This window comes from Manis javanica, chromosome 1 (genome assembly GCF_040802235.1).
Source record: "Manis javanica isolate MJ-LG chromosome 1, MJ_LKY, whole genome shotgun sequence".
In the NCBI taxonomy this organism is placed as follows: Eukaryota; Metazoa; Chordata; class Mammalia; order Pholidota; family Manidae; genus Manis; species Manis javanica.
The window spans coordinates 233,563,401-233,587,124 of NC_133156.1; the positions used below are offsets into that span (position 1 = coordinate 233,563,401).

General features: G+C 41.9%; 1 long non-coding RNA gene across 5 annotated transcripts in view; it reads left to right on the top strand.

Moving 5' to 3' along the window:
• LOC118973916 (uncharacterized) overlaps window positions 1-23,724 on the top strand; it is a 185,603-nt gene that overhangs the window by 102,784 nt on the left and 59,095 nt on the right. For 3 of the 5 annotated variants that reach the window (XR_012133379.1, XR_012133351.1, XR_005063440.2), the window contains 3 exons: window positions 18,260-18,336; window positions 21,328-21,381; window positions 22,252-22,330. This is a non-coding gene — a long non-coding RNA (uncharacterized lncRNA). The other 2 variants (XR_012133353.1, XR_012133365.1) reach the window with 2 other exon arrangements.

A 23,724-nucleotide genomic window follows, 5' to 3' on the forward strand; every position in this document is an offset into this window, starting at 1 on the left:
GTGATTCTACAACATTTGCTATGCTGATGGACAGAGACTGTAAAGGGGTTTATAGGGGAGACCTGGTATAGGGGAGAGCCTAGTAAACATAATATTCTTCATGTAAGTATAGATTAAAGATAATTTTAAAAAAAGAAAGAAAAAGAAGGGGGATTACTCCTTGATAGGATAAAACTAACTGTAAATCAACAATTAATGCATGCTTTAAATATCCTTAATTTTGATCACTTAAAGGGTGTCAGATGATTGGCTATGGAGGTACACTTTTCTGATAATATTCCTTTCTCTACACAATGGTATAAAGGGCATATCAAAGTGTGGGCAAAGGGTCTGTTTGTGTTTATACAGAGGATCAAAGCCTAATTTGGCTACCCAGAAAATGAACTAAGATATGATATGAAGAAGAACTTCCAACTTCAGCACTCTCTGGAAGAGACATACTAGAAGATGATCATCAAAAAACCTCAACAAAGATCCAGGCGATGCTGCAGTTGTAGCTGCATTCATCCCAGCGGTTCCTGGACTTGCCTTTGGAATGAAGAAGGAGATATCTAAGCTGGCCTGTGCATACAGTAAAACAACAAATTTGACTGGATCTATACTGTTGGAACTCAACCAAGAATTAGAAGTGCAAGTTGTAGTGCTCCAAAATCTTACAACTACAGACTACCTACTGTTAAAAGAACATATGGGATGTGAACAGTTCCCAGGAATGGGTTGTTTTAATTTGTCTGATTTCTCTCAGACTGTTCAAGTACAGTTGGACAATATCCATTATATCATAGACAAATTTTCACAAATGCCTAGGGTGCCTAACTGGTTTTCTTGGTTTCACTGGATATGCCTGGTAATTATAGATCTGCTTTGGTTATGTAACTGTACTCCTACTATGTTAATGTGTGTGTGCAATTTAATTAGGAGTTTAAAACCTATACATGCTTAAGTTACTCTACAAGAAGATATGTCAAAGAAATAATCAATCTTCCCATGTTTTCTTCCATCTGCTACCTCTATAGCTTTTCTTCTTCCTTCCTAATTATAACCCTTAAATAGAATTCGTGCCTCATATCGAATTCACCAAGTATCATAACTCCTCCAAGTGGTAAAAATACCTCAAGACAAATGCTGGACATAGAAGCCAAAGGGCATAAATCTGCAAAGAAGTAAAAAGCTAACCTTTTCAAACAATATGGCTTCTCTCTCACTTACCAACTTTACATTTCCCTGTATGGCCCCGGAAGATGACTGCTTAGCCAGAGACGGGTAAGATTCCTCAAGGGAGGAACAACCTAAGACAGGCACAGTCATAGGGGGGCCATCAGGTGAGAAATTGGGGATCAACAGAGGTGAGGCTTAGAACCTCACCCCCGTTTTGAGAGAAATCTTCTGCATCTGTGGATGTATTATTGCCCTTGTCTAGCTTGGATTAACACATAATCTACAGACACACACCTAATCATCTACATTTGCTCTCTTACAGCACTAAACTATGTTTTCTACCTTTATCTTACATCTACCTACCACTTCAGCATTTTATTAAAAAATAATAATGATAATAATAAAGGGAGAAATGAGGGATTCACATATAAATCAAGTATAAAAATCAAACAAATATTCATATTTGACCTGATTGTTTATAGTTCATAATGAGTGATCAAAACCGAAAGTTTCTGTGATGACTGCCCTTGTACTCTTCACATGTAAGAACTTATTCACTATGTAAGAATTTGTTCATCATGTAAGAACTTGTTCATTATGCTTCAGCAGATTGGAGACTGATGAGAATTAGGCTGGGGTTGGATTAATGATTGTGCATTGAGTCCCGTATACAGAATTTTGTTGTTGTTAACAACCATTTGATCAATAAAAATGAGAGATGCCCTCTCAAAAAAAAATGATAAAGGAGCTCATAGGTGAACTAGAAAATCAATTGCACTTGATGTGTCTTACGGGGGGTTTTGTCTGCTCCCATCTATGATTCTCTAGTCAATGTTGGCAAGAAGACACAATTTAGAGAGGAAACCAATGTTGTCACGATTCCGAGTTCCCCAGCTCTCTGATTTATAAGTTTGAGGCGGCTTGGGGATGCTGGCGTCCATGATGCATATTGTAATCCATAAATTAATGAGTGATTAAAATCTTACTAAGGCAAACATATAGCCACAAATCTGAATGATGCATGATTATTGCCAGCCATAGCCAGCAGATGTATAGAAATAATTGGCTTTTAATGCTCATTAGTCAGTTTTATTACAAATAATGCATTTGCATGATGTTTGTAAATTTATGCTCCAGTGGGAAGACATGGTGACAGCACAGTATAAACAAGCAGAGCGATTATGAAAAGCGCATCCAAAATGTACTAATGTGCCCAAAGTTACATTTATTTATATGTTTGTTTCTAACCTTGCCTCATTCCAAAGCAAAATAATTTAATGCAATTTGAAGAAATATAAGTGTCATAAGAAATTTTAAATGAAGACATTATGAAGAAAAGAAAAATGAAGGTCAGAAAATACAATGAACCAAATCAGTATGCAAGATGAATGTGCTAATAGTCTGTGCATGTGATGAAAACGTAATGCAAAGGTAGCCTCGGCATTTATTAGCATTCAAAGTGAACGAGTGAAAACTGATTAGTGTGAGATTCATTGTGTTCATTGGGAAAATGCAAAAACGACAAGGAAATGTTTTTCCTGAGGGAATTACATAATTTCTTGCTAAAGTGACTGGAGGGAAATTTACCTTATTGTTGTTCAAAAATGTGATATGAGCATAAAAAGAAACTAATCTTCATATGTATCTCTAAGGGAAGTACAGTAGAGTCCCCGGAGGAGGCATCTACATGTGGGCTGGGGACATTCTGCCCAACCACACTTTAATGAAAGTTAAGCCCTTGAAGATGAGAACTTACCTCTCTTTGATACCCCTTCTGCTGCCCTATTCAGACACATTTCCTGGCCCATTATCCTTCCAACCTATCTCTTTATTATCATTTTGGTTAGATAAACATTTAGCGTTTACCTTCTTACGACTGTAAGAGCTGTTCACAACCGACAGATGTGCTCCACGCTGAAGAATGTCCTTGGCCAGCTTTGTTCTCCCTGATGCTGTCTTATTTGTGTCTTTTCTATTAATTCTTGCTAGTTCAACCCCCAAAGAGTCCCCAGAAATAAAACCTCCTTATAATGCAGTTGGCCACATCCAGTAATATAAAAATTTCCTCTTCTTGAAGACGTTTCTCCCAGAGGCTTCTGTCCTGGCTGGCAGCTGGCTGAACCCCTGGCAGGGCTGTCGCCTGGGGAGACCTCTCCCTCGCACTCTGGGGATCCCCCCGGGGCTCTTGTAGTCTTCATTTAATGCATCATCTATTTGTTGGTGTCTTCCCCTTTTTTTGCAAGATGCTTTCTTGAATAGCTACCTAGGAAAGAGTATAAGGGAGGTGATTTTTGTCTGTAAATATCTCAAAATGACTATTTTATCACTATGCGTAATTGATTGTAAAGATGGCATAGACCACTGGTTGGAAAAGGAGGAGCCCCTTCGGCTTCTGTCCCATTGTCCTGGACCCGTGTTTTCCTTCTGCTGGGGAGCACACTGCTTCCTGGACGATGGCTCATGGTCCTCCACCAGGGCCTCGGCTGCTGCTTCATGAAGCTGTGCTTTGCTGTCCCAGTGTGACCTCAGGTTGCCAAATACCTTCTTTGTAGCATCTGCCATGATCAGTTCTGTCGTGACTGGCCCATGCCCTCCCCAGAGTTGCTCATTAGCAGGCCTACCTGTTTTTTGCAACTATATGTGGGACTCTGTCCATATCAGTGGATCCAACACTTCATAAGCCCTCAGACAGGAAGTATAATCCATATCTAAATCTAATTTCTCTCAGAATGAAGTGCTGGCCCTTTCCGTGTGCGATGGGTCCACTTGGTCAGCTGCCACCAGTTAACCAGCTGGCCTGCCGAAGGAGTAGCTCTATCTCAGAGGTCAGTGTTGGCCTCTGTTTTTGACATGGACATTCAGTGGCAGTGCCAGCTAGGTTAAGCAGTGGTGATGGGAGATCTGGCTCTCCACCTCTGCCACCACGGCCATTTTGGTCATGTGCCCTTGTGCGGACCCTGGGCTGGTCTATAACAATGACTGACATGGATGGGCCGACTTGTTTTGTCTGCTTGGTTCTTTTGTGCCTTTTCTGCAGTAGAGGGTCTCTACTGGGGATTCATATGAGATAGCAAGATCTTCACACATCATTACCACTTCTAAATGTCCATCCATATACCTCTGCCTCCTTGTCCATCTTCTTCCAAAGTGCATCCTTCAGAATGGCCAAGCCATTCTTATATATGAATCTATATATTCTAATCTTCAGACAATTTTATTTCCACAGTAAGTGGAGGACTAGATGCTTCTCTCAAAGTAATGCCCACTGGGGAGATGTCCCCTCACTGTTTGAAGGCATCCTCCGGATAGCCCCTTATATCTGACTTGGTCCCTTATTTAGGGCATCTGTGAAGCACAATCTGACTTTGTCCTCCTTCATCAGCTAGGGTAAGGGGTCTCCCCATACAGCCAATGGTGTGTGCTGATGGAGACATGCTAGTACCTCAGTGTGGATGGCACGGGTGTCAGGGTTACCTGCTCACGGAGCTTGCTGTCCCCTGGCCCTGCTCATGCTGCATCTAATGGCAAGCGTTCTTAAAAGAGACACCAGAGATATTCTGTAGACACAAGAGCAGGAGGCATTGTGGCCATGGAGGCAGAGATGGGAGCGATGCAGTTGCAACCCACAGAATGCCTGGAAAGGCAGGGAATGGAATGTCCCTAAAGCCTTTGGGGAAGTAAAGCCCTGTCAACACTGTAATTTTGGACTTCTGGCCTCCAGAACTGTGAGAAAATAAATTTGTTGTTTTAAGCTACCCATTTTACGGTAATTTGTTACAGCAGTCACAGGAAATTAATACAGATGGAATCCTGGTTTGTGGACAAACTGATGTGGTAGCCCAGGAATCTTAGTAGGGTTTTCTCCCACCCTTGGTTGTACATGTCATATATCTTACTAAGGCATCAACAAGGTAGCTTTCTCACTTTTTTTCTCTTCTGATCTGATAAGTATGATTTATCAATGTTGTGGGTCAATGCAATGTTCTGTGGGATGTCAGATAGTCCAGGATCTTTTCAGACTATATTAGTGACAACGTTGGGAAGGGAAAGAATTAATACCACCCTGGGGTACAAGTATGAACCTATGGTTTTGTCCATTCACTGTAATACAAACTGCTTTTGGTCTCTCTTCTGATAACAATAGAAAAGAATGGCCACAATCAATGGCCACAGACCATTACTGAAAGTGTGTTAATCTGCATACCAGAGACACCAGATCCAGAACAGAGGCTGCAGTTGATGCTGGGGTTACGACTCAGTGGCATTCATGGTAGGATGTTACCTTCCTCCAAGATTCATTTGGTTTCTGCAGGAGACTGATTTATTCCATGGGGGGTTGACACAAACCACTCCCCATGCATCATTTGGATACCTGTGAGTGAAACTAATCTTTGCCAAACTCCTGGAATGGGATACTGTTTTTGAGTTGCTCTCTTGGCTTGGTGGGAGGAGCCATTTCAGAAGGGTCTGGAAGAAGGAGCAGACTTTGTAGACGTACAGTTGGTTGGAGGTTGGCCAGAGCTCAGCCTGTTTACTTCCTTACTCCAACGCAGGGGCTGTGATGACTTTTGGGGTCTTTGGTATCAGTATCAATTTAGGTTTTCCTATTCCTCCCGTATAAAGCTGCCAGTGCAAGTGCCTGTTACTGGGCAAGTCACCCTCATGACTGTGCAAGCTGCCATGGGGCTGCAGGGCCTTTCAGTCCTCTCCCTTAAGGGTCTCTCCGTTGCTTAGTGGGTTCTCTACTGCTTTCAGGCTCCAGATTATTCACTCTGATTTCTTCTGATGAGACAAGTTGAGTATTATCACCCTTATTGGCTTTCCATCTATTTTGACTCTGAAGACACTGAGTTTTATTATCTCTATAGTTCCCTGAGGGTAAGGTCTTCCTACCTGCCACTACAGTCTTGTCAGTTATTACAGTCATCGCGTCTACCTGCATTTTGACAATTCAGTGCCAGCACTGGGCCTCAGTAGGGATCCTATCACTCTCATTGCCCTAGGTCAGCTGATTTCTGCAGCGTTCAATCCCACCGTCAGCCCTGCCTCTCAAGGGCAGCTGCCAGGGGAGTGCTCAGGGATGCTATGCCCCTCTGACCACCAGCTCATTCCTTGTTTCCTCGGGGATTTCTCAGGGCATAGAATCACAATGTGGGTTTTTCATATATTGTGTATCTCCTTCACCTGCCCCCTTCCTGAGCGTTTGCACCCCATCAGACACAGAAATGACGGCATGTAGACTGCCCTTCCCTGGGTATATCACTTTTTCCATGCTTCTAGGAATCGGTTTGCAAGAGTTTAAAATCCAGTTCGCCCCATCTCCTGGGTTTTTGCCTGGTGTTACATCCTGTAACTTGGGAGAGTAGCCCTAAATCACGAAACTCTCCCTCATCCACTCCTACGCGCTAGCCTCCATGATCAAGAGCTTTACAGTCCAGTCCCACTACCCTATCCCCTGGCCCTGCTCGTCCACGTTAGCAGGTCTTGCAGCTCTTTGGAGTGTAGTCACTTCCCTCCCTTACTTTGTCCAGCAAGTTCCTGGCTAGTTGTGCTGTAAATTACCTTGGTTTTTGGTCCACTGGCCAGGAAGGAAAGTGGGGACAGATCCTGAGGGGACACCTGCTGTTTTTCAGGGGAGAGACCCCCAGGTTGGTTGAGAGGAGGGAGAAAGCCACTTCTGTAGGCTCAGAGATTTGTGTGAGCTATACATTTGTGGTTTAGAGTGATCCTCTTGATCTGGGATTTCAAAATTTTAGCATCAACCCACATGTCTCCAGTCCATGTGTCTGGGTCCTGCTCTTCCCAGTCCAGTCAAGTCCTTCACCTGGGCGTGAGCAGGCCTTGGTCACCAGTTTCCTCTTCCTGGGAGCTCAGCCACCATGATGGAGTTGTGGGGCTGTTTTCCGGCTCTTTCTGACCTTCTGCTGCAGGAGATGGGAGCCCTTCTGTGCACCACTCCCTACCCTCTGGCTTTCACACTCAGCTTCTCAATTACTTTCATCCTAATTTTTATGGTTTCTCAATCCTGAACAGAATAACAATGCTCATAATCTCATTGCCTCTATTTTCTCCATACTTTTCAAATGCCTGAGGTACTGAAACAGCTAGTGAATTTCCTCCCACTGGGATAGCATCCCAACACACCTCCAGTGAAGTTTTAATACACAGATATCTTATGCCAGGACTCGATGTGTACCACCCACCCAAGTGACTGTGTCCTAATATTCAGCTGGGTGGTGAGCAGTCCAGCTCTAAAATCCCTCTTAGCTCCTCTTGTATCAATCAACTGTTTGGGTTCACCAGGATGCAGACTCTAATGTGCAGTTAGTTCAGTGGGCCTGGTAGAGAAAGTATCCTTGTCGTCACTCTCCATGGAAGGGAATCATAAAAAGCAGGATTTTTAAGGGAAAAGTTGGGCAGCCACATAGGTACAGCCTCAGCCAGTCCCATGGAGAGCTCCAGAACTAACATGGCCCATCAGAGTTGCCCTGCATTAGGCTGAAGTGGCTGGGCCTTCAGGCTCCTGCTTTGATCAGTCCCTGGATATAAGTGACTTTTGGAAGGGCCGGGCCTTGGGCGAGGTGGCTGTCTGCTGCTGAAGCAATCCCTGAGAGAGGTTCCAGCTGAAGCCTGTTTCCTAACAGCTCTACAGTAGCTGCAGGGCTAAGACCTTCCTTCATGGGGATCTGAGGGCCACATCTCTATGGCTACTGTGCTTTGACTCTGCCTAAGGAATATGTGAGCAGGAAATTAGGATTCCTGTATATTATGCAAGACCAGTTTTATCCCTCATTGACACACAGAATTGCAATCTTATTCTAGTCAATGTCCCCGAAAGTCCCAATAAATCCCAAGATAATTACCAATGCACCATAAAAACAACTGCCTCAAGAAGTAGGGAATATGGAAGATAAACAATTAATTCTTTAAAACACAGAAGAATAGCTTCAAAATGACCCAGTCAATAAAAAATTGTCTGTGATATGCTAGATGCAATGGCAGGTGGCAGGGATTCCAAGATATATGCACCCAATCCAGTAGGGGTGACAGACAAAAGTACACTTGACACGAATATTGTTCAACACATGAAATAATTAAATAATGTCCCAGTGACAGTGCAAGCTCAGAAAAAAGAATGCCCAAGGAGAGCTTCACACAGGAGAGAGCCTCTGAGCTGAGACACCCACCACCTAGCACCTGTGCAGCGGAGGCTTGTTGAACACATGAGTGGATTATTAATGGGTAGGTTAAGTTAAGCTAGAGGAGACAGTTCCAAGCAGACTTTGAAGGTCTTTAAATGTTTCCTGTGTATACAGCAAGAGGCAATAAGTGTGAGTATGCAGTAGGTGACTCTGGAAATGTAAGGTGATGTATTGCCCTGAATTATCTTACAAGAAGTATTGACAATATTCTATGCAGAGTGGCAGAGGGCAGGGGCTTCTGAGGATTTTTGAGCTGGTGAGCGAGCTACACATTTGTAGTTTAGAGAGGTCCTCTTGCAAAAATGAGAAGGATGGATTGGTTAAGGCAAGAATTTTAACAGGGTGAGCAGGTGGGAGGCTGCAGCCATGTCCCAGGTGGGAGATGATGAGGGCTAAAGTATGATATGGCAGTGGAGGTGGTGAGAAACAGAGGGACCCTGAAACCCCATTTCTGAAGGATGCTCTGGGAACAGCACCATCGTGTGTCTGCTGACCCTCCCAGAATCCACTGGTTCGTAGACTTGATCTGGCTGAAGCTCACAGCCACCAGGTGAAGTCCATATTATGGTTCCCCATGATGCAAGGGAAGACAGTGGTCACAGAGACTGGAGATAACAAGCAGGGGTAGGATTTGAACTCAGCTCTGTTTCTAGAACCCAGCTTCTTTCCCTGCAGCATCCTGCATGTGATTGGGATTACATCACTTCAACTAAATTTTTTTTTCATAATAACTAGACTGCATAACTACTTTCTTTTGTCCCCACCCTTTTTTTTTTTTTTGGTTTTATTACAAGATATTTAGGAAGTGAAGACACTCACTGAACTGCACAGCAATTTGTCATGACCAGCTGTTAGGTGTGAGCTGTCCCAGGGCCACTGACAGCGTGGTGTTCTAGGAACCCCACAGGAGGGAACCACCAGCACACGCATAGGGAATGAGGGTGTGTGTGTGATGGCTCATTGCAGCCCTGTCTGAACACACCACTCCATTATTTGCTAATCTGAGCCCAAATTAGCTCCCGCTGGTAGGCAAGGTCACCTGTCCTGCTGTTCCTTTCGCACCCTCTGGGAGCATCTTTTTCTGATACTGCCTTACCTGGTGTCAGGTCTGGTTTCAGCTACCTGCTCATGGCCTGTCTCTTGGCTATGGACAGAGTTTCCGGAGGAGGCAAGCCACATGCCTGTGTCCCCGTGCACTGACCCGGGGCCCACGTCCCAGATGGGAAAGGCTTTTCCCTAACTGATTATCTGGTCAGACATTGGCAAATGTCTTTGTGGAGACCACTGAGCCTGGTGTAAAATCACTCAGTGGCTTAAGGTTAGAAGGATTTTTGTTATCATCACTGTTATTATTATTATTTTTTTTAATAAAATGCTGAAGTGGTAGGTAGATGCAAGATAAAGGTAGAAAACTATCATCACTGTTATTTTTAAGGAATCACCTGAAAGTGCACACCCTTCACTGTAGGTCCATCAGCGCCTGTGCCCAGTTTTGTAAAGTCACCTAAAAGTCACTTATCACCTGCTATTGACAATTGGCCACCAGGAGATTTGAACTAGGTGACATCCTTTGGAACAAAACATTTGTCCACATCTGCTCCTGAGAATGAAGTGAATCCTTTTTCGACCTTCACGTGGGCCCCCATTTGGATTGCAGCCCCTCTGCCTTCCAGCTCTCCACATGCCGCATACCTGCCTCTGCCTTCTCGTGCATGGGGACCGGGTCTAGATGCACCGAAGTACAGCACCTGGTCTGGAGGGCAGCATTTCTCCACCCAAATCGCCTTCCGTATTTGGAGGATGCAAAGAGACTGAGGCACAGAGCTGGGAAATCCTCAGGGGAGGAGGGCAGGAGCAAGGACAGGCGAGCTGAGCGCACGTGGGGAGAGGGCGGCTGCTGCCGAGCCTGGTCCCCTTCTTCCAGCTTGCCACCGTGCGCAGGGGATCCAGAGGGCATTCACTGTCTAACATGAGCCAACACACTTTCCCTCCGAACCTGTTTCTCATCCCCAGCAAGAAGTAATAGTCTAAACTTTCAGTTTAGATGAAAATGAACAGAAATCATATACTGCAGGTGTCAATCATAGAGCCGGGGAGAGGAGAGGTGTTCAGCTATTGGGGTCTCACTCTTCTTCATTATATCGGGATTTTAGAATTCACCAAGTGCTTTCATAGACATTATGTCTTTAATATTTTAAGGTCCTCATGAAGAAGTTACGATCTGTATTTATATGCCTATTTAGCAGATGAGGAAAACTGAGGCTCAGGCAACTGGTCAAAGCCTTATATTTGATTAAGTGTTCCAGAGTCCCCCCAGTGGAAGGCTCCGATCCTTTGTTGAGAAGCCAAATTTAAAATGATTCGTTTCATAGAAATTAACATGTATTGACAAATCTACTTTCCATTCAGTCCACTCAGTCATTTCCACTTTTGAAAAAAGAAATCACATGCAGAATGCTCTCAATAAAAGGTAATTTGAGAAAATTGACATTTAAAAAATGGGCACTTATGCCAGTTACTTTCTAGGTACCATGAGGTGTACAAAAGGGAAATTCAGCCTGCTGCTGCTCTCATGTGCTGTCTGCACGCTTTCCTGGAAGCAGGGGGAAGGCACAGGTTCAGCACCTCACCCAGGTCCCAAGGGCAGAGAGGGAGCCTTCTTGCACACAGCGATGCTTCATGAAGTTGGCAAGTGGGCAAGGGAGTCATGTCCATGGAAGGGCAGGATTGAGTGTGGGGATCATGTTGTAAGCTGCATCCTGGGGTGTAGCAGGAAAGAAATCAGGGTCAGAGGCTAAAGAAAGTCTCAAGCAGACTCACCTTGAAAGAAAAGTGATAGTTGCATCAGAAGCAGAGGGGTAAAAGATTCTGCTTTCACTTTTTGAAATTTTATTTAATGTTTTCTTACATTAAAAAAATTTTTTTTTCCATAAAAAATACAGTAAGAATAAACTGGCTCATTGGAAGCCACTGTGTGTTTTAGAGAAATCTACCTACTTTGGTTGATGCCTCGGTGCATAGACACAAAGCTCTTCTTAGGCCATTGTCTGTCTCCAGAAGCACTTACCTTAGCTGCTGATTTGTTCCTGGCCAGGACTAGACGCATAATTTGCTGGGCTTACTGCAAAATGAAAAAATACAGGACTTCTGGTCCAAAAGGCAGGAATAAAGGTGCTGCTACAAGTACAAGTAAAGGGTTTTTTTCCCTTTCTCTGTCGTCTCTGTATTTGTCATGCTGTTTTTATTTGCTATTTGATGTCATTCTAAATAAAGAAAACTTTAACTTGTGCTATGCAAGTTTTAGATGTAAATAGAACAACATTTCAGTCTTATGCAGAATCACTGATGATGCAATTCATATTTTGCAGCTCCTACACACATAGTTTTCCTTCTTATCAAAACAGTGCAAACGCTACACAAAACTAACTCAGTTGCTTTTTCTATTTTAAATTTCACATCTTGACACGGGCACATTCTACCCACTCTACCTTTGACTTACTGAGAAGAAAGAACTGAAAGGGAAGGTAACTGTGGGCTGCCGAATCTTTCCCTTTTCTTCCATTCATTGTTTGTATGGTATGTGATTATCTCATACAGGGAAGTCATGTGACTGAAAAGATACAGTAAGGTTTCTTTGTGTTTCTTCAAACTTATTTTCCTTCTTTCTGCATTCAATGCAAGTTCTGGTTTGAAAGTGTAGCCTTTCACCCCTGCTCACACAGTTCTAGACATTACCCCATCACACATTTTCCTTGTATGCACTTTGAGTCTTGCTGAGCTCCCAGGCATCAAGGGTCCACTGGAATTCTGCACTTTGGGGGCATCCCAGACATTATATGCTAATGGGAGGGCAAGGAAAGGTGGACAAACATGCCATGCATATCTGCTCACAAGCATTGCTCACAGATGCTCGGCGCAGCTGACATTGCCTACAGTGCCCGGGCTCAGAAACAAAGTTATTGAGAATTTCAAGATGGCAACAGCAAAGCATGAAACCAGGTGTGATGTTCTTTCAAGCACGGCCCCTTTCAGCTATGCAGTTCTCATGCCTGTTCTTACCTTCATGGTCCACTATGACTTACTTTCTCTCTTATTTATGGCTCCGACCTGAGGCTACAGGTATATGTATGCATTTCTAGAGCACTTTTGGCAGCAATATGTTGGTGATATTTTATCCATCTCCTTTGGATGGCTATTCAAGGGTTTTGGACAGTGTGATGCGGAACCAGCTACCCAGGATATTCATGGGCAGCAGACTCGCTAGCCATTTGCTCACATGGAATTAAAACTTTATAGCTCAGCTAACTGTAAATGCATGCATAATATTCCATCAACATTTTGGACATCTTATCACATACTGACTTTCTTCTTTTCCTTTCCAGCCACTAATGCAACTCTTTTCTCTCTCCTTTTTACTTACTAGTTCCTATAACCATCCATATGACTAATGAGAGGCTCAGCATCTTTCTCTGTGTGCTTCTCACTCTCTGGGGAAGATGCTAATGGACAGTGGGATGCAGAGAGATGGGCAGTAGGGGAGAGGGCAGGCAAAGCCTGAGTCTTGGATTATCACCAGCTGTCAAGTAATAAGGAAACTCCGGGGGCTGGTGCCCCTAGTATCCCTGTGTTCAGAACAGGGACAGTCGTATCAGAATTAAGTCTCCCAGTTAATGACCACTTTCTTCCAAACTCCTTTGGGGGAATAAAAGCACGTTTTAAATTATATTTATGTTTCTTTTTTAATTTGGGAGGGCAATGTAATCATATAAATATGTGCTTGTTGTCACCCCTTAGGAGGGTCCTTCGATCTTGTCAAAATACCCATTACACAAGAGAGAGTAGATTTTCCTTTCTGTCATCCCTGTATTGTATTCAAACTTTGATCTATCATTCTCTTACATTACGCTTTTACAACTTTCAGGATGCCTTGTAAATAATCCAAATAGATTCGCAGAAAGCAAATCAGTTGTTCCTGTCAGTGTGGTATCAGGAAATCCCCTTGAGCAAAATGCTCATTAGTAGTTATTACTTCGATGACATCACCAGTAATGTGCCTCATTCACTTTCTAACAGGCTGTAATTTTGCTTTGGAAATGCTGCACACAATAAAGAGTTATTCGCAAGGGCTTTGAACTACCACATCTCAAGTCCTCTTACAATTTAACTCCTGCAAGCCTGATCATTTCCTGCCAGACTGCAGCTTGAGGGAATGCCTGTGGCATCTGAAGACCCTGCGTGTGTGCAAACATGATTTCATTAGTTCCAGGGTTTCAAGTCCACACATCAAGACCCAGTCATCTGCAAAATTTTCCGAGTTTAAAGCCATACATGGCAGTAAGAGGCACACACAATTTTAAGTAGAAAGATCCCTATGATGCCTTAAATTTAGACAAGTTACTTGGGGGATAAAAATCTGGGGGTCTCAGTTCCCATCTTTCCACTATGACTACACTAATCACACAAGAGCATCTACATAGAGGTGATATGTAAACCTTTTAAAGTTAACTGAAGTGTAACAAATACAGCAAGGTGTAAAAATCATTAGTATGTTGCTTGGTGAATTTAACTAAGGAAACAAAGCCATGTTACCCACAGAAATCAGGACATGGACATCACCAGGACCCGGAGGTAGCCTTCCTGTTCTGTTCTAGTTATTATGCCTCTTGCCTCAAAATAACCTCTCTCCTTACTTCAATTATCAAAGTTCAGTTTTGCTAGTTTTTGGATCCTGATGCAAATAAAGTCATGCTCCATATGTTTATTTGTGTTGGCGCTCCTTCACTCAGTATCGTCTCTGTTCCATTCATCCCTCACGTCTCACAGAGCCACAGGTGAAACTTTGGTATCGCAGCATAGGGCGTCCGACTGTGATTTTACCACAGCTAATCTATTATACCACGGGAGGATATCTGTGTTGTGTTTCCATTTTGGAGCTATTATGAATAATGTTTCTAACAATGTTCTGTGTCTATCTTTCGGTATAGATATGTATGCATTTTGGGAGGCATACTTCTAATAGTGAAATTGCTCATTTCAGGGTATGTGTACATTTAATTTTTGGTGATACCATCAAGGAGTTTTCTATACTGATTGCACACAGTCACACTCCTACCAGCACCGTGGAGAATTGTTCAACTGCTTCACCCACATTTGGTCTTGATGGGTGTTTTTTTTTTTTGCTTGTTGTATTTTCTTCTCTCTCCTTCCTTTCTTAAATTCAGTCTTTAAGATAGTGGTGTCTAACTGTGGTTTTAGAGAGTATTTTTTGATGCCTTGTGATATTGAGCAAATTTTTGCTCATATCAGTTCTTTGGCCCATTTTTTCCAGTTGTATTTTCTGTATTGACTTGAAGGAAAAAGGAATAGATATATTTTTTCATATTACTCTAAGTACAACTAAAATCAATATCAGTAGGATAAATAATAAAAACAAGATCAGAATTCAGTGAAAGAGAAAGCAGAACAAAGTAGAAAAGAGAAACAAAATCATATTTGGCTTCTTGTAGGGATTAAAAAAACAATAAATTCCCAGCAAGACTATTGAAGACAAAATAAAAAAAAAACCAACACCCCAAACAACCCCCAAACCCCCAAAATTTCCAAAACCAGTGCAAAAGAGGTTGTACAATCCTTAGCAGACTGATTAAGGAATACAGAGATTATAGATCCTGAAATAAATAAGAGGATTGTAGGAAAATAAATCAATAAAACAATTTTTATACTAATAAAGTTGTCTATATTCATATCCAACTCATTTTAACTGAGAAATAGTGTTTCTTACAATGGAATTGCTGTACATTTTATTTGTCTATTATTGTTTTGGAGCCAAAGAGCAATTAGACTGTTTCTAGCATTTTCTGTTATAAACCAAAGTGTGATGATGAAGTTTATACGTGTCTTCTTGTATGCGAGTGCAAGGCTTTCTCTAAGGTCCTCATACAGAGGACGTGTCTTGGTCAAAGGGTGGCCAAGGGCAATCAATTGAACTTTAACCCATTGTTGTCTACACTGACTGAACAATTTACACTCACACAAGCAGTGTGTAAGAGATGCTTTTCTATATTTCCTCACCATCACTTGGTGTTACTGCACATTTCAAACAACCTTGATAGCTGCATATTTATCATGTTTTGTTTTACATTTTGCTGGCTAACAGAAAGTTAAACAACTTTTCCTATTATTATTAGCAATTCAGATTTATTTTCCTGAAAATGATTTTTCCATTGAGTTATTAGCCTTTCAGTAATGATTTTTGGTAATATCTTAAATATCCACTGGGCATTAGTTATATATTTGTTGTGAGTGGCAAATAGCTTCTGTTATTCTGTGGCTTAAAAAAAAGCTTTATTGTCTTTTGTCATACAGAAATGTCCACTTTTAGGTAGTCAGCTCTATCAATATTTTTCATTATAAGATGTGTTCATTGTGTTTTATTTGAAAATCCTTCATTGCCATTTCCAAGGTAATAATAATCTACAATCTTTTTCTTTAGATGATTTAGAAGTTGGTGGTTCTTTGGTTTTAATTATCTGAAGTATATTTATTTTGAATGGTTTTGGGTGGAGATATAATTTTTTCCCTCTATACAGAAAACAGATTTTTACAGCCACAATTATTGGATTTTCTTTTCTTCTCTCATTTTTAAATGTCACATCTCATTTGACATTCCCATGCATGTGTCAGTCTGTCTGTGGATTCTATACCTTGTAACATGAATCTATTTTTCTTTCACTGAACTAGTACCATACTGTTCTAATTATTATAATGTGTCTTGATTTTTGTTTTATTTTAGGGCAATTCCTCCTGCTTTATTTTACTTGAAGTGTAGATGGTTATTCTTGGCTATTTATTCTAGCATATGAATTTTGAGATCAATTTATCAGGTTATACAAAACAATCTCTTGGAAATTTTAAAACAAGAGCTTTTGAGATGTAATTTCCACAGAAAATTCACCCTTTTAATACATACCAGTGTTCTTTTAATAGCTTCACAAAGTTGTACTATCAAATAACTATTTAACTTAAAAATATTTCCATCATCCTCAAAAGAAACCCTGTGCCCATCAGCAGTCACTCCACATTCCACCCATCTCCTCCTGACCCTGACAACTGCTCAGTTATTTTCTGCCTCAGGTATTTGTCTCTGTGTATTTCATGGCATTTCATAGAATGCAATCAGACAATTTGCTCCTTCTTTCACTTAGCCTGATGTTTTCCAGGTTCAGTGTGTTACATATAGCAGGTGTCAGTGCTTCAGTCCTTTTTATGGTTAAATAATACTACATTATATAGATATTCCACCTGTTGTTTAGCCATTTATCAGTTGATGGGCATTTGGGTGTTTACACTTTTCAGGTATTATGAGTGATGCTGCTATGGACATTTGTGTACATGTTTTTGTGTGAATGTCTGTCTTCAGTTATCTTAGGTACATAGCCAGGAGTGGGAATGCTGCATCATATGTTATTTCTACACTTTAAATTTTGAGGACCCCAAGCTAGGGGTCCTTTGATGCTGTCTCTATATCAATGGTCTTTTCTCTTGAGAATCACATTTTCCTCATCCTTTGTATTCCAAGTACTTTTGGATTACAACCGAAGCTATTTGCCATCCATATAATAAAATATGCAAAATGCATCCTATATATTTGAATGCTGTGTTGCTGTGGAGCAACAGTGGCTTGCATGTATACGCTGGTCATGGAAATAGATGTTATTTTATATTTTGGTTCAAATAATGTATATGGAGCACATGATAGCAACTGCCTCAGAGAATAGTGTAGTGAAAAAGACAACAGAGGGCTATGGAGACTGATTATACCTATGATGTTTTATTTCTTTCTTTAAAAATTTCTTGAAATAAATTTAACACAATATGAAAAACTTCAGGATAATTCAGGATAATAGACATTGAATGGCTTCTTACTTATTTTTCATACCAGTCTGTATTTCTGTTTTTTCTCAACAACAGACAAAATAAATAAAAAAGAAAGGACATTAGCCCATCTGTATCCCATCACCTCCACACATTCCCACTGCCTGAGCAGCATTACTGTTCACAGCTTATCCACCCAGACCTTCTTCAATGCAAGCAAAAATGTGCATTTCAATTCATCCAGAAACAATGACATTTATGGGAAACATTTGTCTTTGCTTTTTGTCAGCATTTCTTCTTTTTATAGTTTGGAAAGATTTTACCTTTTGTTAGTTCTTCCACTGTTTACTTTCATATAAAAATAAACTTTTCTAATAACCTGCCATGTCTTGACTTCCGATTATGGACACTGGGAGATAGGAAACTTACACATTCTCATCTCCTTCCCTACTTCCTGGTGTTTGTTATAAAACATTTTTCCATGGTCCATCGTAATTAAGTAGTTATTTTTCTTGCTGAAGAAAAACTTCATTGTTTCTAGGTTTTGTAATGTAATGCATATTTTAGGTGACCATAGTCGCCTAAATTATTTCACTTTACTTTTATATTGAAATGATTTAGTACTCACTGGCAGTCCTTTCATACCAGGCCTTTCTATTTTGTTCGATTGATTTTTTTTTTTATTCTGTAACAGGTTTGTTTTCATCAGTGAATTTTTTCAAGAAGCTTTCAATCTGTGTATCCTAGCATTTCTTAGAATGCCTGTTGATTTTCTTTATACTGGAATGACTATCATCCCTGTATTGTATTCGAACTTGGATCTATCATTTTCTTACATTACCTTTTACAACTTTCAGGATGCCTTGTAAATAATCCAAATAGATTCGCAGAAAGCATTCCTGGATCATGCAATTTCCTACCCTTGATGCCTCTGCTGATGTTCCTGCATTATCTTCTGGCTTTTATACAGTGCTGTGTCCACATCTGAATGCAATGTGATTTTTTTTTTTTTTTTACTCTTATAGGATTCTTCTTGTTCCCAAGTGTTCAAGAACTTTGCCAAGATCCAAGCAACAGCTGATAATGATCAAGAATGTCTTCTGTACGTAAGTGCATTACACATATCAACTCATCTAATTCTCATTCACAACAAACCACAAAGCTGGTATTTTTAATACTCCCATTTTACAGATTAGACCTCAACCTGAGGGACCTGCCCAAAGTCACACAGGCACTAATGGCTGGAGCTCTGATTCATGTCAGGCAATCTCCTATACAAACCTCTATGTGGGTGGTTCTCATAGTTGAAGATCCACAACTCTCTCACTTCAGGAAGTAGTTCTTTCCATCTCTGAGCATTCTTTTTTTTCCTATTATTTTCTCTTCTCGTTTCAAGGACACAAATGTCCACATTATTTCTTTGATGTGTAACATCCATATTTCCTGTCCTCCCTGTAATTGTCATCCCGATGTGCTTTCCAGTGACAATCTTTGTGATTATCTCAATTATCTCTTCCACATGACAGATCTGATTTTCAATCGGAATCCATTCTTTTCCTTATCCTCTGATGTATGTTTATTAATTCTGTAGTGATGTTTGATGTTCAATTTCTTTCCCTACTTCTGAAAATTAACTCAGCTACCTTATATCTTAGATTTTTATTTGTATTTTTATCAACCTGTTCATTGCATTAACTTTAGTGTGGTTTTTTTTGTTTGTTTTCTTGTATACGTTCTTTTGAGGAAGTGTTTAATAAAAATAATTTTCCTATTCCTTGTTATGCACTTTCTTCCAGAAGAAATTCTTTTTTCTTTCAGATGCTTCCGTGTTTACTTGTCTTCCTTCTCCTTATTTTTCTCCTCTTTCATGATCTTGAACAGTAGCAGGACATTTGTTTTTCATCACACTCATCTTCGGTACCGGCAATGCTACCTGGACATTGCCTTTGTCCAAACCTAGCACATGCATACTCACCTTGAATTCCTGCCTATCTTAGCGGAAGCCATCTTCCCCTAGAGGCTGGCTTCATGGGCTGCTGGTCTGGGGTTTGTTTGCATATGTTTCTGTTTTTCTTAAGGAGCCTCAGATGCAGTCATGACTGTTTTGATTGGTGAATGTTTTCTTATAATTTTATATAATTGTATTACTATAACAGGGTTTATGCTGACTAGTCCAGGGAGTATCCTTCTTATGTGGGCAGAGAAATTATGCTTCAATTGGATTGTTCTCCCAATATGTGCAGATATCACGACTTTATGCCCCCATTCCCTTGAGCTCCTGCAGCTGTTATTCCTCCTCTTCCCCAGTCAGAGGAGGGGGCAATGAATGAAAAAGAATGTATGAACAAGGTGCTCTAGGAAAAAAGGCCATATAGAGCTCCTTCATCGGTGTCCTTCTATGCTCTTCCCTTTCTCAAGGGACAACCAAATCCCATTGAGGTTTTGCCCTGTTTGGTTGTTACTAGAAGAAATAATTCTTTGTGATCAATTTGTGTCTTACCTCTTCTGAAGTTTAGGAGTGAACCGATGAGTGCTAATAGGTTTTCCCTTCTTTGGAAATATTTCCACCTAGGGTGTTGGGAAGAGGCTTCTATTTCAAAGGGGACATTTCACAAAATTAGCCATGGTGCCCTTCCAAATTGGAAGATATAAAGAAAATTTTGCAGAATTGTGCCTCTACATATCTTCTAACACCCTGTATAGCTCCTTGGAATAGAAAAATATTTACACATCATTTTCTAGATTCCTTTGTCATTGTATTTCCAGATTATCTTCTTCAAAATAAATAACTCAAACTATGCTCCATCCATTTTTGTATGCTCTTGGAAAACTGATCATTTACCAGATTGTTTTCTCATTTCAGTTTTTTTTTATTAGGTTGTTGGGATGGGAGGTTTGTGGCCCTTCTTTGAATCATGCTATTTCCCCAGGATTCCCATTGTCTTCCATTCTGCTTCCAAAGTCATCTTACCTACCTCTGATTTCTGAGTTTGCTTACAAAATATTCAAAGATCTCCCTTTCATTTGGTTTACCGTTTCTTAAAACTGACCGTCTGTTCTGTTCTGTTTCGTTTTACAGTCTCTCTTCTTGGTCACCATCTTCCCCCTTATTTGTTAAACATTTACTCAATCATGTTTTCTAGCTTAACTTTCCCTCCATAAATCTCTACAGTCTACCTAAGGGTCCCGTATCTATTGCTGCACACAAATGAACTTGCACTTAGTGAGGGAAAGGATTACAGCTGTAAAGACTGCAAGTTTCTAAAACTTCGCCACATCTTTTGTGTGTTGTCATCACAGATAATGGTTGGATTTGAGTTCATGAACTATGGGAAGACTGTTAGTTGTAGACCAGTTCCAGACGGCAGCTGTTTATAGAGATAGATCCTCAAGGGAGATCGGGAGGGGTGCTGGCTCTCAAAGAACCTACTAGGAGCAGAGGCTTGGGTCCTGCAGCAAAGAATCCCCAAGCAAGATAATGAATGGCCGGAACAGCCATACAGCAACTGTGACGGGGTGACTAGTGGGTCCGGCTCCTCCGTTGCGCTGTTTAATCTTCATAACACCCGGATGAGACAGCTCCCTTGTAGACGAGGAAATGGAGGCTCCCATGGTTTGCTTGACTTCACACAGTTATGAAGCAGAAGACCAGGGTGCAAAACCACAGAAGCCTGTTCCCAACAGCTGCAGGCCTTCACGGCAGCACACGGGGCCAGGTGACTGAGAAGACCCCAGCTTCCCCACTCTTTGGGGGTGTGCTTCTTCCTCCCTTCTTGGAACAAGAGATGAGAGACCCGTAAAGACCCACAGATGCTGACCTGAGGGGAGGGGCGGTCTACCTCCCTTCAGGCAAATACTTATAAATGGAGCTAACTCCTTTCCAACTCTTCTAATGTAAATGGCGTTGGGGCTTCATTTCTGCTGGCGGTTAGTTTGTCTTTGCACTTAGTAAAATGCAGAGATTAGTTACGATAGGGAAATGCAATAGTCCACCCTTACCTTTGTGCCCCTAACCTAGGCTGGGTGCTTCAAATTCCTTATTTAAAATTTCCCAGAATCTAGTAAGGTAATAGCTATCTACTCCATTTCACAGATGCGGAAGCCAGGGCTCAGAGAAGTTAATCATCTTGTCAACGTCCCATAACCGGTAAGTGGAATCATCAAGGCTCGCGCCGAAGCTGTCTAGCTGGGAACTTACTTTCAGGTCTCTGGAAGGGCATCTAAAGACTGGTAACGCGGGCTGGGGAGAGACTGAAGAGGAGCCATCTTGTCATCCGCAGCACGACTGGACCAGCCTCGGCTCCTTAAACTCTTCCGTTATGATAAATGCTCGAGGGTATCACAGCAGTAGTGAGCACAGCTTTAAACTGTCCTTATGGAACAGGGGTTGTGCGATATACTCGACAGGCACTCATCTGAGTTTATTAACTAAGGATTTAGAAATCTCTCAAGAGTTGTTTTCATCCATTGTTATAAGGCAAAACATTATATAATGTTCCACTGATAAATTTATACACCAAGTGAAGTGCTTTACACACTTAACTTCAGTGCATCTTCACAAGGGCTCTATGTTGTGGCTAGTTGTCCTTATGCTACAGGTGTGAAAATGAGAGACCAAAGAAGTTTATTAAGCCTTCTAAGTTTGCACAGCAAATTCTAGTGGAGCCAGAATGAGAGGCAAGCGTGTTTGCCTCCAATCCTGTGCCCCTATCACACTGCAGTTCCACTGGGAAGAGCCCTTCCCATAGATCTCTTCATATTTAAGGTAAAAAATACATGCTTCCTGGCTTATGCTGTCTTTCTTTTCCTGGGTTTTTTTCTTTTTCAGAAACCCATTTGCCTCTGCTCCTCAGGGCTGCCTCCTTCTGACTTGTGACTCAAGCTTTTCAGCCCATTGGCCCTTCAAACCCCTCATGAGGGAATCTGGGGTGGGGAAAGCTCTAGGTACCGTTATAATGTGTGTTTTTTCCCCTTCCTATTTTGCTTTTATTTTTAACTGCACACTCCTTTCTGACAGGAACTCTGTTTGTCCTGACTTGAGTCTGGTGTTGTGAGTCATTGGGGAGATATAACATGCTGATTGCTGAACCAGGTTATTATTTTTCCTTTTTCTATGACTCACTCTCTTCAAAAATCTCTAATTTATGATAGAAGTCAGTAAGATGTAAGCACAGAAAGTGTTTCTAATGGGCTGTCTCCTTATGTTTGATTCCACTTGGTCTAGTTTAACTCTTGGGTACGTGATGTAAACCAGCAGCGTGCCTTCGGAGCCAGAGCCAGCGGTCTGTAACCACGCCTGCACCAGGCGAGGCAGGGCGACTTCTGAGCAGCAGCAGAGCCAGGTTCATAGGACAAGCTCAGCCCAGGGCCTCAGTTGGAGGAAGAGAGAGGCTCTGATGAGATATTAGTAATGCTGCCTATGTACATGCCTAAAAAGGGCAGAGCCATGAAACTTTTTTGATGTACAGTATTTCTAATGAAAGAAACTTGTAGGTTATCATCCTTTTAAAGTGTCAGTAAAAAATGAAGGAAACATGCATAATATGGGTATGGTTCAAAGGACCACAAGTGTAAATGAAGAAAATGTACTCAGGTGTGGAAAGAGATGGTACTTTTTATCTGATCAACTTAATCATGTGGCCAGAGTATAACATTAGTCCAGGACAGGGTTTTTGAAGGTCTGATCTAATGCAACAGGCACCCTGCACGGCCCCTTGGCCAGATGCAGCCCCTGTGCAAGAGTCCCAGTGATGGGCACACAGCCGTCTGAAGTCACGGCCTAATGGCTGAACACTTACTCTGTGACTAGATCTCTCCCAGGCACCAGAGATACAAATGTGACACCCACGCCTCTCAGTCGCCTTGGTCTTAGGGGAACCAACTCCTTCGTCAGCGCCCCCCCGCGGGTTCCCTGGCTCCCCAGCACTGCTCTGAGCCTCCTTCTTTAGCCTTCACAGGAGCCAGAGCCTGTGACTGAGTTGCATCTCAGCTGCTGCAGACTCGGCCTCTGTCCGGAGTTGCTCATTTGTGTCAGCCTCCATCAGGCAACAGGCCTTGTCAGTGCCACCACGTGGTGGTTTCCCAGAAGCCCCAGGACCAGCATTCCTTGCAGAGCTGCCACAGTGCAGAAGCTAGGTAGCCTGTATCCCTCTCCCAATTTAAGTGGTCCCCTCCTGCTGGGGACTGGACTGGGTCACCCCCAACTCCATATATTGAAGCCCCAACCCCTAATGTGACTTTGTATTTGGAGGTAGGGTCTTTAAGGAAGCAATTAAAGTTAAATGAAGTCATAAGGATGGGTTCATCCACTAGGACTGGTGTACTTGCAAGAAGAGGAAGCGACACCAGAAAGAGCGTGAACAGTGAGGACAGGCCCTGTGAGCTGGGCCTTGAAGGGTGGGTAGGAGTTTACGGATGGACCAGGCAAGCAAAATGCCCCAGTAAGAGGAGCAGAGTGTGAGGCACGGGGAGATGTGGGAAAGCGAGGCAC